The following is a 13,634-nucleotide window of genomic DNA, read 5'->3' as shown; positions in this document are numbered from 1 at the left end:
TCATCCTCTCCCACTGAATGAAGATTACAGTAAGGAATTCTTTCCAAATAATATAAAAAATTGAAAATTAACAAATGTTCAGAAAGACCAGTGCGAAGGCCAAATTAGAGGGAGAACTTTTTGAGGCTATTAAATCCTTTCAGTCTGGAAAAACCCCAGGGCTTGATGGCATACCGGTAGAGGTATATTAAGTAATTTTTTTTATATACTAAAAGCTCCATTGTTTGATTGTTTTAGCTACTCCTATAGAAATGGTAGTCTGTAAGGTACTCAGCAGGAAGATCTGATTTCTCTATTATTAAAACAAGACCCAGATGGCAAATATAAAGTCCCGGTCGATCTAAAAAAACAGGATGCCCATTAGACGTCAATGTTGTGATGCAAAAATACTAGCGAAATGCATAGCACTCAGAATGAAAAGGGTTTCACCAGGTATTGTTCATCCTGATCAGAAAGGTTTTTTATATGGATGATACATTGGAGATAAAATACGACAACTACTAGAAATAATAAAACATCAAGACACATATAAAAAGCCCGGAACGGTATTTATAGCGGATTTTGAAAAGGCATTTGATAAAGTAATACATGTAATAGTACCAGACATGAATACAAACATAAAGTAGGCATTGCTGTTATGATTTCAGTTGTTCTTGATGTCCTTTGTTTTAAATTTATTATTTTGTAGGATATTTATTTTTCATTGTTGTTTGCTGTTTTCTTCTGTCTTTTCCTTTTTTCTCTGTAGTTCATTCTCTTGGTTACTGGTGCATTGGGGGTTCTTGGGGGTGGGGAATGGAATTAATTGTATTTTTTATTATTTTTCTTCGGGAGGGACTGTGGGAGGGCTCTCGAATGGTTGAGGGGCAGCTATTGGGGAACTGTGGGGGGGGGGGGGGGGGTCTTGGAGGGTTCGGGTTTCACAAGATTGTGATCATGAAAAAGGAAACTATGACATATATTTTATGTCACTATCATGCACACGCACCCTCACACATAAGGATGGCTCTGTTGCGGAAAGATTGATACATGTTTGATAGTGTCATGATGCTGTATTGTTTGTCCTTCATGTTCTAATACTTTAATGTTACCCCTTTCTTGTGTTTTTTAAATAAATAATTATAAAAAATAAATAATATATATATTTTTAAAGAATATGATGTCAGATCAGTTGTCTCAGACATTATTACTGATGACAAGACAACATAAATTGTATATTGGAAAGTCTACACATTCTAGTTATGAGATTCACATGGAATTAAATGTTTAAATATGAAACTATTTGTGAAAAGATTCAATTTAATTTTAGCCTTCTAAATGAGAGAATTGTTTTCATAAGTAAACTATGCTCACTCAGTGGCCACGCCCAAGTGAACAGACATTGGTTGGAGAGGGATGAAACAAGCCCTTCTCTTCTCCAGTATTGTAACGATTGTCTTCCTCTTCTGATGAGGAATACGATGGACGGGACCAATGCAGAGCGTGATAAATGTTCATGTTACTTTATTAGAACAAAAACAAAATAACAAAGAGAGTGAAACGAAAACGAAACAGTCCTGTAAGGTGCAGCAACACAAAACAGGAAACAACTACCCACAACGCATAGTGGGAAAACAGGCTGCCTAAGTACAGTGGGGCAAAAAAGTATTTAGTCAGCCACCAATTGTGCAAGTTCTTCCACTTAAAAAGATGAGAGGCCTGTAATGTTCATCAAAGGTACACTTCAACTTTGCCAGACAAAATGAGAAAAAAATCCAGAAAATCACATTGTAGGATTTTTGATGAATTTATTTGCAAATTATGGTGGAAAATAAGTATTTGGTCACCTACAAACAAGCAAGATTTCTGGCTCTCACAGACCTGTAACTTCTTCTTTAAGAGGCTCCTCTGTCCTCCACTCGTTACCTGTATTAATGGCACCTGCTTGAACTTGTTATTAGTACTGCTAAATGACTTAAATGTAAATGTAATAAAAGACACCTGTCCACAACCTCAAACAGTCATACTCCAAACTCCACTATGACCAAGACCAAAGAGCTGTCAAAGGACACCAGAAACAAAATTGTAGACCTGCACCAGGCTGGGAAGACTGCATCTGCAATAGGTAAGCAGCTTGGTTTGAAGAAATCAACTGTGGGAGCAATTATTAGGAAATGGAAGACATACAAGACCACTGATACCCTCCCTTGATCTGGGGCTCCACGCAAGATCTCACCCCGTGGGGTCAAAATGATCACAAGAACGGTGAGCAAAAATCCCAGAACCACACGGGGGGACCTAGTGAATGACCTGCAGAGAGCTGGGACCAAAGTAACAAAGCCTACCATCAGTAACACACTACGCTGCGAGGGACTCAAATCCTGCAGTGCCAGACATGTCCTCCTGCTTAAGCCAGTACATGTCCAGGTCCGTCTGAAGTTTGCTAGAGAGCATTTGGATGATCCGGAAGAAGATTGGGAGAATGTCATATGGTCAGATGAAACCAAAATAAAACTTTTTGGTAAAAACTCAACTCGTTGTGTTTGGAGGACAAAGAATGCTGAGTTGCATCCAAAGAACACCATACTTACTGTGAAGCATGGGGGTGGAAACATCATGCTTTGGGGCTGTTTTTCTGCAAAGGGACCAGGACGACTGATCCGTGTAAAGGAAAGAATGAATGGGGCCATGTATGAGATTTTGAGTGAAAACCTCCTTCCATCAGCAAGGGCATTGAAGATGAAACGTGGCTGGGTCTTTCAGCATGACAATAATCCCAAACACACCGCCCGGGCAACGAAGGAGTGGCTTCGTAAGAAGCATTTCAAGGTCCTGGAGTGGCCTAGCCAGTCTCCAGATCTCAACCCCATAGAAAATCTTTGGAGGGAGTTGAAAGTCCGTGTTGCCCAGCAACAGCCCCAAAACATCACTGCTCTAGAGGAGATCTGCATGGAGGAATGGGCCAAAATACCAGCAACAGTGTGTGAAAACCTTGTGAAGACTTACAGAAAACGTTTGACCTCTGTCATTGCCAACAGAGGGTATATAACAAAGTATTGAGATAAACTTTTGTTATTGACCAAATACTTATTTTCCACCATAATTTGAAAATAAATTCATTAAAAATCCTACAATGTGATTTTCTTGATATTTTTTTCTCATTTTGATGAAATGAGATGAATGATGAAAATTACAGGCCTCTCTCATCTTTTTAAGTGGGAGAACTTGCACAATTGGTGGCTGACTAAATACTTTTTTACCTCACTGTATGGTTCTCAATCAGGGACAACGATCGACAGCTGCCTCTGATTTGGAACCATACCAGGCCAAAAACAGAAATACAAAACCTTGAATACACAACATAGAATACCCACCCCAACTCACACCCTGACCAAACTAAAACAGAGACATAAAAAAGGAACTACGGTCAGGACGTGACAGGTATAAAAGCCCCCGTAACCCAAGTTAGGTCAGATTAAGCAAACCCCAGCGTGAGCTGTGGTTGCGAATGGATGAATATCCAAATAGCCTGTCATATAATTTAATCAGTCAGAGACACAACATTATTGAGGAATCTAAAATAGAATGACGCTTTCATTTTGATTCAGCCTATATAAAATTGAAAAGCAGATTACAGAATACAACCAGTTTATTAAATACATTATTGGAGTGGTAGACAGGAAGTGGTGAGCCGTGTGTGTGTTCTGGAGGCTGCCTCCGTGTTGTTCTCTTTTCAGGTTCTTCCAAGTAAATTAGACATTTTGAACATTCCCATGTTAACCTCGATGAACCAACTTCTCAGGTGAATTAAAGTTTAATTCCCAGATAGTCTATCCAGGTATGATTAATCATTATCATTGATTAATCAATTTGCTTTTGCAAAATTCATTCATGTCCAACTCCCACATTACTGATACAGTACTGATAGTTCATTAACGACTATAAATCGATTAAAATTGTCTTTGCAGCTTCCAACGAATTCCAAAACCAAATATTGAAAAAAATATAATTTATTTTTATCTAAGGGTTCTGACAGGGTTTACCTGTTGAAGCGAACGTTGAATAGACATATGACGAGGTTCATTCGTCTATAACAGCAACACGTGCTAAACGACTACGTTCAACTAGACACAGCTTTGAAAGTAGAATTCAGTGGTTCTGCAACTCGCAAACATGATAGCTCACTGGCTAACACTGTCAAACAAGCTCAGAATGAACACCCACAAGCTAACTATCATAGGCTTCGTTCAGCTTGCTTTGGCCAACTCACTGAAACAGGAATGGAAGAGCTGTTGCCATTCAAACAAATGTTTCTGTCGAACATGTTTCAAGGTTTTACTGCTAACCTACAAAGCATTACATGGGCTTGCTCCTACCTATCTCTCTGATTTGGTCCTGCCGTACATACCTACACGTACGCTACGGTCACAAGACGCAGGCCTCCTAATTGTCCCTAGAATTTCTAAGCAAACAGCTGGAGGCAGGGCTTTCTCCTACAGAGCTCCATTTTTATGGAATGGTCTGCCTACCCATGTCAGAGACGCAAACTCGGTCTAAACCTTTAAGTCTTTACTGAAGACTCATCTCTTCAGTGGGTCATATGATTGGGTGTAGTCTGGCCCAGGAGTGTAAAGGTGAACGGAAAGGCTCTGGAGCAACGAACCGCCCTTGCTGTCTCTGCCTGGCCGGTTCCCCTCTTTCCACTGGGATTCTCTGCCTCTAACCCTATTACAGGGTCTGAGTCACTGGCTTACTGGTGCTCTTTCATACCGCCCCTAGGAGGGGTGCGTCACTTGAGTGGGTTGAGTCACTGATGTGATCTTCCTGTCTGGGTTGGCGCCCCCCTTGGGTAGTGCAATGGCGGAGAACTTTGTGGGCTATACTCGGCCTTGTCTCAGGATGGTAAGTTGGTGGTTGAAGATATCCCTCTAGTGGTGTGGGGGCTGTGCTTTGGCAAAGTGGGTGTGGTTATATCCTTCCTGTTTGGCCCTGTCCGGGGGTATCATTGGATGGGGCCACAGTGTCTCCTGACCCCTCCTGTCTCAGCCTCCAGTATTTATTCTGCAGTAGTTTATGTGTCGGGGGGCTAGGGTCAGTTTGTTATATCTGGAGTACTTCTCCTGTCTTATCCGGTGTCCTGTGTGAATTTAAGTATGCTCTCTCTAATTCTCTCTTTCTTTCTCTCTCTCGGAGGACCTGAGCCCTAGGACCATGCCTCAGGACTACCTGGCATGATGACTCCTTGCTGTCTCCAGTCCATCTGGCCGTGCTGCTGCTCCAGTTTCAACTGTTCTGCCTGTGATTATTATTATTTGACCATGCTGGTCATTTATGAACATTTGAACATCTTGGCCATGTTCTGTTATAATCTCCACCCGGCACAGCCAGAAGAGGACTGTCCACCCCATATAGCCTGGTTCCTCTCTAGGTTTCTTCCTAGGTTTTGGCCTTTCAAGGGAGTTTTTCCTAGCCACCGTGCTTCTACACCTGCATTTTGGGGTTTTAGGCTGGGTTTCTGTACAGCACTTTGAGATATCAGCTGATGTTCGAAGGGCTATATAAATACATTTGATTTGATTTGACTTGTGTGAAAAGTGCAAATCAATCCCAGAACAACAGCAAAGGACCCTGTGAAGATGCTAGAGGAAACCGATACAAAAGTATCTATATCCACAGTAAAACAAGTCCTTTATCGACATAAGGCCGCTCAGTAAAGAAGAAGACACTGCTTCAAAACCGCCATAAAAAAAGCCAGACTACTTTTTGCAACTGCAAATGGGGACAAAGGTCATTGTCACGCCTGGCTGCATGACTGGACCAAGGTGCAGCATGGTAAGCGTACATTTTATTTATTTAAAAAATGACGCCAACAAAACAAAGACCAAAACCAAACCGTGAAGCTTTGGGCTATGTGCCCTGAACAAAGTCAAAATTAACTTCCCACAAAACAGGTGGGGGAAAAGGGTACATAAGTATGGTTCTCAATCAGAGACAATGTTAGACAGCTGTCCCTGATTGAGAAACATACCAGGCCAAGACATAGAAATACAAAACATAGACAAAAGGACATAGAATGCCCACCCTAGTCAGACTTTGGACGAACCAAAATAGAGAATAAAAAGCCTCTCTATGGCCAGGGCGTGACAGTACACCAGCTCTGTCAGGAGAAATGGGCCAAAATTTGCCCAACTTTATGTGGGAAGCTTGTGAAAGGCTACCCAAAATGTTTGACCCAAGTTTAACAATTTAAAGGCAATGCTACCAAATACTAATTGAGTGTATGTAAACTTCTGACCCACTGGGAATGTGAAGGAAGAAATAAAATATGAAATAAATAATTCTCTACTATTATTCTGACATTTCACATTCTTAAAATAAAGTGGTGATCCCAACTGACCTGAAACAGGACATTTTTACTAGGATTAAATGTCAGGAATTGTGAAAAACTGAGTTTAAAGGTATTTGGCTGAGGTGTATGTAAACTTCCGACTTCAACTGTGTGTGTATATGTGTGTGTGTGTGTGTGTGTGTGTGTGTGTGTGTGTGTGTGTGTGTGTGTGTGTGTGTGTGTGTGTGTGTGTGTGTGTGTGTGTGTGTGTGTGTGTGTGTGTGTGTGTGTGTGTGTGTGTGTGTGTGTGTGTGTGTGTGTGTGTGTGTGTGTGTGTGTGTGTGTGTGTGTGTAAATGTGTGTGTAAATGGGCAAACATTTCTAATAACCTGTTCGCTTTGTCATTATGGGGCGTTGTGTGTAGATTTGAGGGGGGGGGACTATTTAATCAATTTTAGAATAAGGCTGTAACACAACAAAATGTTGAAAAAGTGAAGGGGTCTGAATACTTTCTGAATACACCGTATATGTTGCACATAAACAGTTATAGGAATCTCCTTACAGCAATGCCTCGGTATGCCTTGGCACATTCACATCGGAGCTTTCTTTGTTGCAAGTGCTTGATAACAAATGAATCACATGAGAGAAAAGAGAGACCCACATGCTACTCTTGCTACTGTCACTGTTCTTGATGAAGACCTTGAGGCTGATACGTAAAACTTAAAAAATGACATTGAAAATAGCAAGAGCAGCATGGGGGTTTCTGCCTCGGTATAAAAACACTAGTTACAATTTACAGTGTAGTATATTACTTCATGATCATTTTGTTACATTTTTAAAAAGGTCCTTTGTTGTGTTTCTAAAAATCATTAACAGTGTACCCACTGTCCTTATTTATCCCTGCTAACTGTTTTTTCACAGGCAAATTTAGATTAGAAATATTGCTTATCCGAAAGAAGTTAGAGACTGGTTTTAAGTCCCTCTGATGTGAATGTTGCATACCGGTAAGTGAAATGTAATATTACATTTTACTCAGTAAAGTGTAACTGGGGAGGGATCGATAAATAGCTATGATATCCTCCTTAAAGACTATACTGTCTAAAAAAATGTAAAGATTCAGACAGTGGCTATTTAAAAGCATTTATGAAGAACATTTGGTATTGAACAAATGTTCATGAGTTAAAATGATAACTCCATATTATCAGGGGTAACAGGATCCATCCATCTTGAATGTTTAATGATACTCATGGGTAGGGTAGAGTGTTTTCACTGCTTATGAGTGGGGGAGAGACGAGCTCTTAAAAACAATGATTTTCAGCCTTTTATGTCTGCAGCATGAGCTTATAATTCAGTTTAACAGAACTCTGACAGAAACACCAGATAACAGGTGCCTGATGTCCTGGTAGGGTTTCTGATATGCTTCTTGTATAACTGCATAAAATGGCAGGGAAACCCTTAATAATCTCCAAGTTTCATTTGATATATTTGACACAGATAAAAGAACAGCAGTGGACTCATGTTCCCCCCTTCTGAAGATGAAATGTTGAACAGAGAGTAGCAGAAAGGATAGACATATTAATATGCCAAGCGTATTGATCATCAGCAGTCATGTTATGTTGTCAGAAAATGCAGGGCCCTTCACTGATAATATTACATGGATTTTGATTCATTACTTATTTCACAGTAGGTAATGTTGACTTTGCATTATGAAGAGGTAAGTAGTGACTTTTTCTTAGCCATCACTAATCCCAGGTGGCGTTGTGAGCAGTACGTGCTGTCGTTTCACCATTCACAAAAAGATTCTAGAATGTTCTAACGCTAAGATTATAACGCTTAGTTATTTTATTTGATACTGAAAGCTTTGGATAATCTATTTTTTTATTATTATTATTTTACCAGGGAAATTGACTGAGAACACATTCTCATTTACAGCAACGACCTGGGGAATAGTTTAGGAGGATGAATGAGCCTAAAATTGTCACCAGTACTATTTCAGGGGATCGAATGTTTCTATGAAATGTGCATTTTTACTGTGCTGCATGTGTTTGTTGTTTCTCTGGCCAGTCTTGTGTTTGTGTTAAGGATGTGGCCCGGTCTCGTCAGTCATCAGCTTTTTGATGAATCCTCCAGGAAGCATTTTGCAGCAGGTTGTACCCTATCATGCACTGTAGTAAATGCACATTAACACCCCATACTAGTGTATTATGACCTCCCTTTGTGTTCCACATGAAAGGAGTGAAAAGGGATTATTCACATGTTTGAGTGTCACAGGGGCTTGGGAAAGAACAACACTTCATGCTGGAAAAGGAGGAAAGAAGGATAGGCTTGCGCCATTGAAAAAGTGGAAGAGTCAGAACTGTAAAACTATACAATGTGCAGAGTTTTACCTGAAGATGTTTTATGTCATTAACAAACATCTGGTTGATACCGTATTAAACAAGGAATTCATCTGACAAGGGATAGACACCTTGGCGAGTACATTTTCTCATGCTCTCAGTGGTTACCATTTAAAAAAAATCTTTATTGCATTTAGCCAGAGTCATTATTTACTATGTGAACTAATTGTAATTTGTACATACCATATTAGATTTCAATCATAACAATTGCTATAATGTTCTTTTTTAAAGAGTTTTATTTAAACATGTCGTTTTTTAGTGTGTTCTCTTTTATTAAGTTGTAGTCTATTTGCAAATGAAGTTGAATGTTGTAGTCATTAGTTTTGCAGGGTTCAAACCAGTGATTTATATTCATTTAGATGACTGACAGGGTGCGCTGTTTACAAGTCACCGGACCTCCATCTTGGCACTCAACTACCATTGTTAAAATATATTTTGGAAGTTATAGAAATGCTTTTATTATTAATGTCTACATGCTTCTTCTGAGGAGTGCCAATAGGCAGACTCGTGGCTTCAAAGCCTCTCATTGGCCAATACATAGCATCAGCAATTCAGGGTTTAGGGTTCAAACCTGACGGCATTAATTAAAATTTTACCAAATGATAAGACACGTTCATTCAGCAGTAAATTATGTTGTCTGACTTTGTCCTCTAGAGGGCAGAGTTGCCTAAAGAAGTTGGATGATAACGTCATTTAGATCTTTGCAGAGGCATATGAAATATCAGCTAATATGTTATTACTGATGTTATCTTATTTGAAAACACTAATCAAATGGTTATCTAATCAAATTGGTGTAGTGCAAACAAATAAAAAAATTCCCATCAGGCTGAGGTATTTGGAAAGTACTTTCAGACCTTTATTTGCAGTCATTAGTCACTCTGTCTATATTCCTTGTTTCAAAAGGCCATTAATCTGGATCTTTGAAGCCACTAATCTAAAAATTAACCAAGGGTACAGACTAGGGCTGTTACAGTGACCATATTACCACCACACCGCGGGTCACGAGTCATGACGACAGTCAAATTCCATGTGACCATTTAGTCACGGTAATTAGGCTTCTCCAAGCTCTAATTCTGCTGATGGTCATTAGTAGCCTACCAAACTTGCTAACTGCCTGGTACTCCGCACTCTATTGTCCCTCTAATCACTCTGACATCATTTAAAATATAATCGAAAGTCTAATCAAACACTTCATGAGAACCCAGGAGCTCAAGTTGTGCAACATTTCTATGTAATTGCGTGACAAAACAGGGGGATGGCCTTGATTAAAAAGAGGAGGATCCCATCAGCTTTATATAGGCTAGGCCTTCTATATTTATTTCTCAACTTTCCTAATATTAAGCACATTGCTTATCTTTACAACAAGAGTATAGCCTACCTGCCTGGCATGGAAATTAACCACAGGAAAAGCATCCTCCATTTGCTATTTAAGTGCATTGATTACATGTGCATAGAGTGCATGTATTTTTTCCCCCGTTTCGAGGCCAGTGCATGATAATGGTCCATTCTAAATCAAAACAAATTTCACACATTATTTAGTATACAGTACTAGTCAAACGTTTACACACCTACTCATTCCAGGGTTTTTCTTTATTTTTACTATTTTCTACATTGTAGAATAACAGTGAAGACATCCAAACTATGAAAAAACACATATGGAATCATGTAGCAACCAAAAAAGTGTTAAACAAATCAAAATATGTTTTTTTGAGATTCTTCAAAGTAGCCACCCTTTGCCTTGATGACAGCTTTGCACACACTTGACATTCTCTCAACCAGCTTCATGAGGTAGTCACCCAGATAGCATTTCAATTAACAGGTGTGCCTTATAAATTTGTTGAATTTCTTTCCTTAATTTGTTTGAGCCAATCAGTTGTGTTGTGACAAGGTATACAAAAGATAGCCCTATTTTGTAAAAGACCAAGTCCATATTGGCAAGAACAGCTCAAATAAGCAAAGAGAAACGACAGTCCATCATTACTTTAAGACATGAAGGTCAGTCAATCCGGAACATTTCAAGAACTTTGAAAGTTTCTTCAAGTGCAGTCGCAAAAATCATCAAGCGCTATGATGAAACTGGCTCTCATGAGGACAGCCACAGGAAAGGAAGACCCAGAGTTAACTCTGCTGCAGAGGATAAATTCATTAGAGTTAACTGCACCTCAGATTGCAGCCGAAATAAATGCTTCACAGAGTTCAAGGAACAGACACATCTCAACATCAACTTTTCAGAGGGGACTGTGTGAAATCAGGCCTTCATGGTTGAATTGCTGCAAAGGACTACTAAAGGACACCAATAAGAGACTTGCTTGGGCCAAAAAACACGATCAATGGACATTAGACCGGTGGAAATCAGTCCTTTGTTCTGATGAGTCCAGATTTGAGATTTTTTGTTCCAACCGCCGTGTCTTTGTGAGACGCAGAGTAAGTGAACAGATGACCACCTCCACGTGTGGCTCCCACCGTGAAACATGGAAGTGTGATGATGTGGGGGTGCTTTGCTGGTGATACTATCAGTGATTTATTTAGAATTCAAGGCACACTTAACCAGCATGGCTACCACAGCATTCTGCAGCGATATGCCATCCCATCTGGTTTGTGCTTAGTGGGACTATAATTCGTTTTTCAACAGGACAATGACCCAAAACACACCTCCAGGCTGTGTAAGGGCTATTTGACCAAGTAGGAGAGTGATGTAGTGCTGCATCAGATGACCTGGCCTCTACAATCACCCGACCTCAACCCAATTAATAATAATAATAATAATAATAATTGAGATGGCTTAGGATGAGTTGGACCGCAGAGTGAAGGAAAAGCAGCCAACAAGTGCTCAGCATATGTGGGAACTCCTTCAAGACTGTTGGAAAAGCATTCCTCATGAAGCTGGTTGAGAGAATGCCAAGAGTGTGCAAGCTGTCATCAAGGCAAAGGGTGGCTACTTTGAAAAATCTCAAATATATCTTTGTTTTGGTTACTACATTATTCTATATGTGTTATTTCGTGTTTTGATGTCTTCACTATTATTATACAATAGAAATAGTACAAATAAAGAAAAACCCTTGAATGAGTAGGTGTGTCCAAACTTGAGTGGTACGGTGCGTAAAGACATGTTTAAATCAAGAATAGTATGATGGGTGACAATATTAGCCTATAACTTGTGAATTATATATTCTAACCTGTGAATGATGGCCAGCTTGTGCTGTAAGGCAATAAACAGCGCATGCTTTTTTTGGGTGACTTTTTGAAATGATAGTTGCACAACTCATGTAACCTAGCCCATACGCCTATAATGTTTGTATCACAATTAATGTGGCCAAATAACTTCTTCAAATGAAGCACAATAGTCCGCTTTACGACGGGGGTAGAGCCTAACTAACATACATACGCAGTGCGTGTGTTTCAAGTTTCAGGAAGATCATTTTCACCATAAAAATGCACCTTTATAATAAAAGCATTACATGCATAATCACATTTGTGGTCAGTCAACTTTGAGAATGGAACATTCGCGCTTATAGCCAACTGCCATGTACGCATTACTGCGCTTAAAATGTGAAGAAATAGCCTAATAGTTTATCAACATTTCTTACTTAGCCTCATTGCTTAACTTCTTTAGCATACTGGTTATTGTTCGGAATTTCGCGCTCTGCAATTTCACCGGATGTCATGCTCCCTAACAGTTAAAATAGTTTTGTTGATTCTAGTGGTTGTATTCATTTGGGATCTTTTGCATCCCACAACTTTCCCAGACTATGTTTGGAATATGTATTTCTCGCACAGAATAGAATAGGTCAACTATGTACTATGGGGGATAGTAGATTGACATAGGCTCGTGCTTTTGCTGTTTGTTAGGCCTACTCATCTCGTTTGGAAGATGAAAAGTAAATGTGGACATTTCTTACAATATCTTCAATATGCCCCTCGTAATTGGACAAGGATTGCGTGCAGTTGCATCCCCGATGTCTGTCTTCACTTGTAGCCTGTGAGTAAGAAGTGTGTACAGCCTGTGCAAAAAAACAACTAATTAGAGCTCATGCCTTTCATGCTACTTTTTTAAAATCATCACTAGAGTCAGCCTTGGAATGTATTAAAAATCAAAACATATAGCCCAACGTTTGTATCACAACTAAAGTTACATACATAACTCTAAATTGAGCATATAGGAGTACCTGTTTCTTTATTAACGCTCAACACAGAATAGCTGCATGTGCGAACACCCTCAAATTGTTTGGAGAAAATATCCTTTCAATTTTATTCAGCATTGTTCAATTGTATTCTTCATACTACAAACTAATATAAAATAATGCCACGGAATGCTAAGCAAATCTTGTCTGCCAAATTAACTAGTGTAGCCCACAGCCATATGGCATAGCCAGATCATTGCCTTACATAAGGACAACTCAGTGTGCTATTCTGTTCTTCTGAAATAGACTACATTTTCTTCATATCATGTTTCTTTAGACCTGTCTAAAATAAATAATGGATTTATTGTGTTGGTATAGACTATATTACATGGATTTATTAGACTTTTTAAAATGTAGCTGTTCCAAAGGTCTGTATTAGTGGCTTGTAGGCTGTGCCTGGAAGCCAGGAGATGCTAAATGTGTTTATGTTAATTAACTGTCAATTACCATGAGACTGGTTGTTATTGCTGATGTAATTTCATGACTGTCACAGCATTAGTACAGACGTTACAATATGTTACATGCTATTATTCTAAAAAGTCAACATAACGCCATAACTTTTACAGAAATCTTTGTGAGAAAGGCTGAGTCAGACAAACTGATACAGTATGTCATATGTGGGCTAGTTAATAACCTGTAACAAGACCTAGGCTACATGTATACGCACTAAGAACTGATATGCCTCTGGCAGAAAGCATTGAAGTGGACACGCACTGCTTCTACCTTTGTTTGCCCTGTCTAAAGGAAGGA

The sequence above is a fragment of the Oncorhynchus gorbuscha genome, linkage group LG03, assembly GCF_021184085.1.
Source record: "Oncorhynchus gorbuscha isolate QuinsamMale2020 ecotype Even-year linkage group LG03, OgorEven_v1.0, whole genome shotgun sequence".
Classification (NCBI taxonomy): Eukaryota; Metazoa; Chordata; class Actinopteri; order Salmoniformes; family Salmonidae; genus Oncorhynchus; species Oncorhynchus gorbuscha.
The sequence above is the reverse complement of the archived record's forward strand: the minus strand, read 5'-3'. Positions refer to the sequence as shown.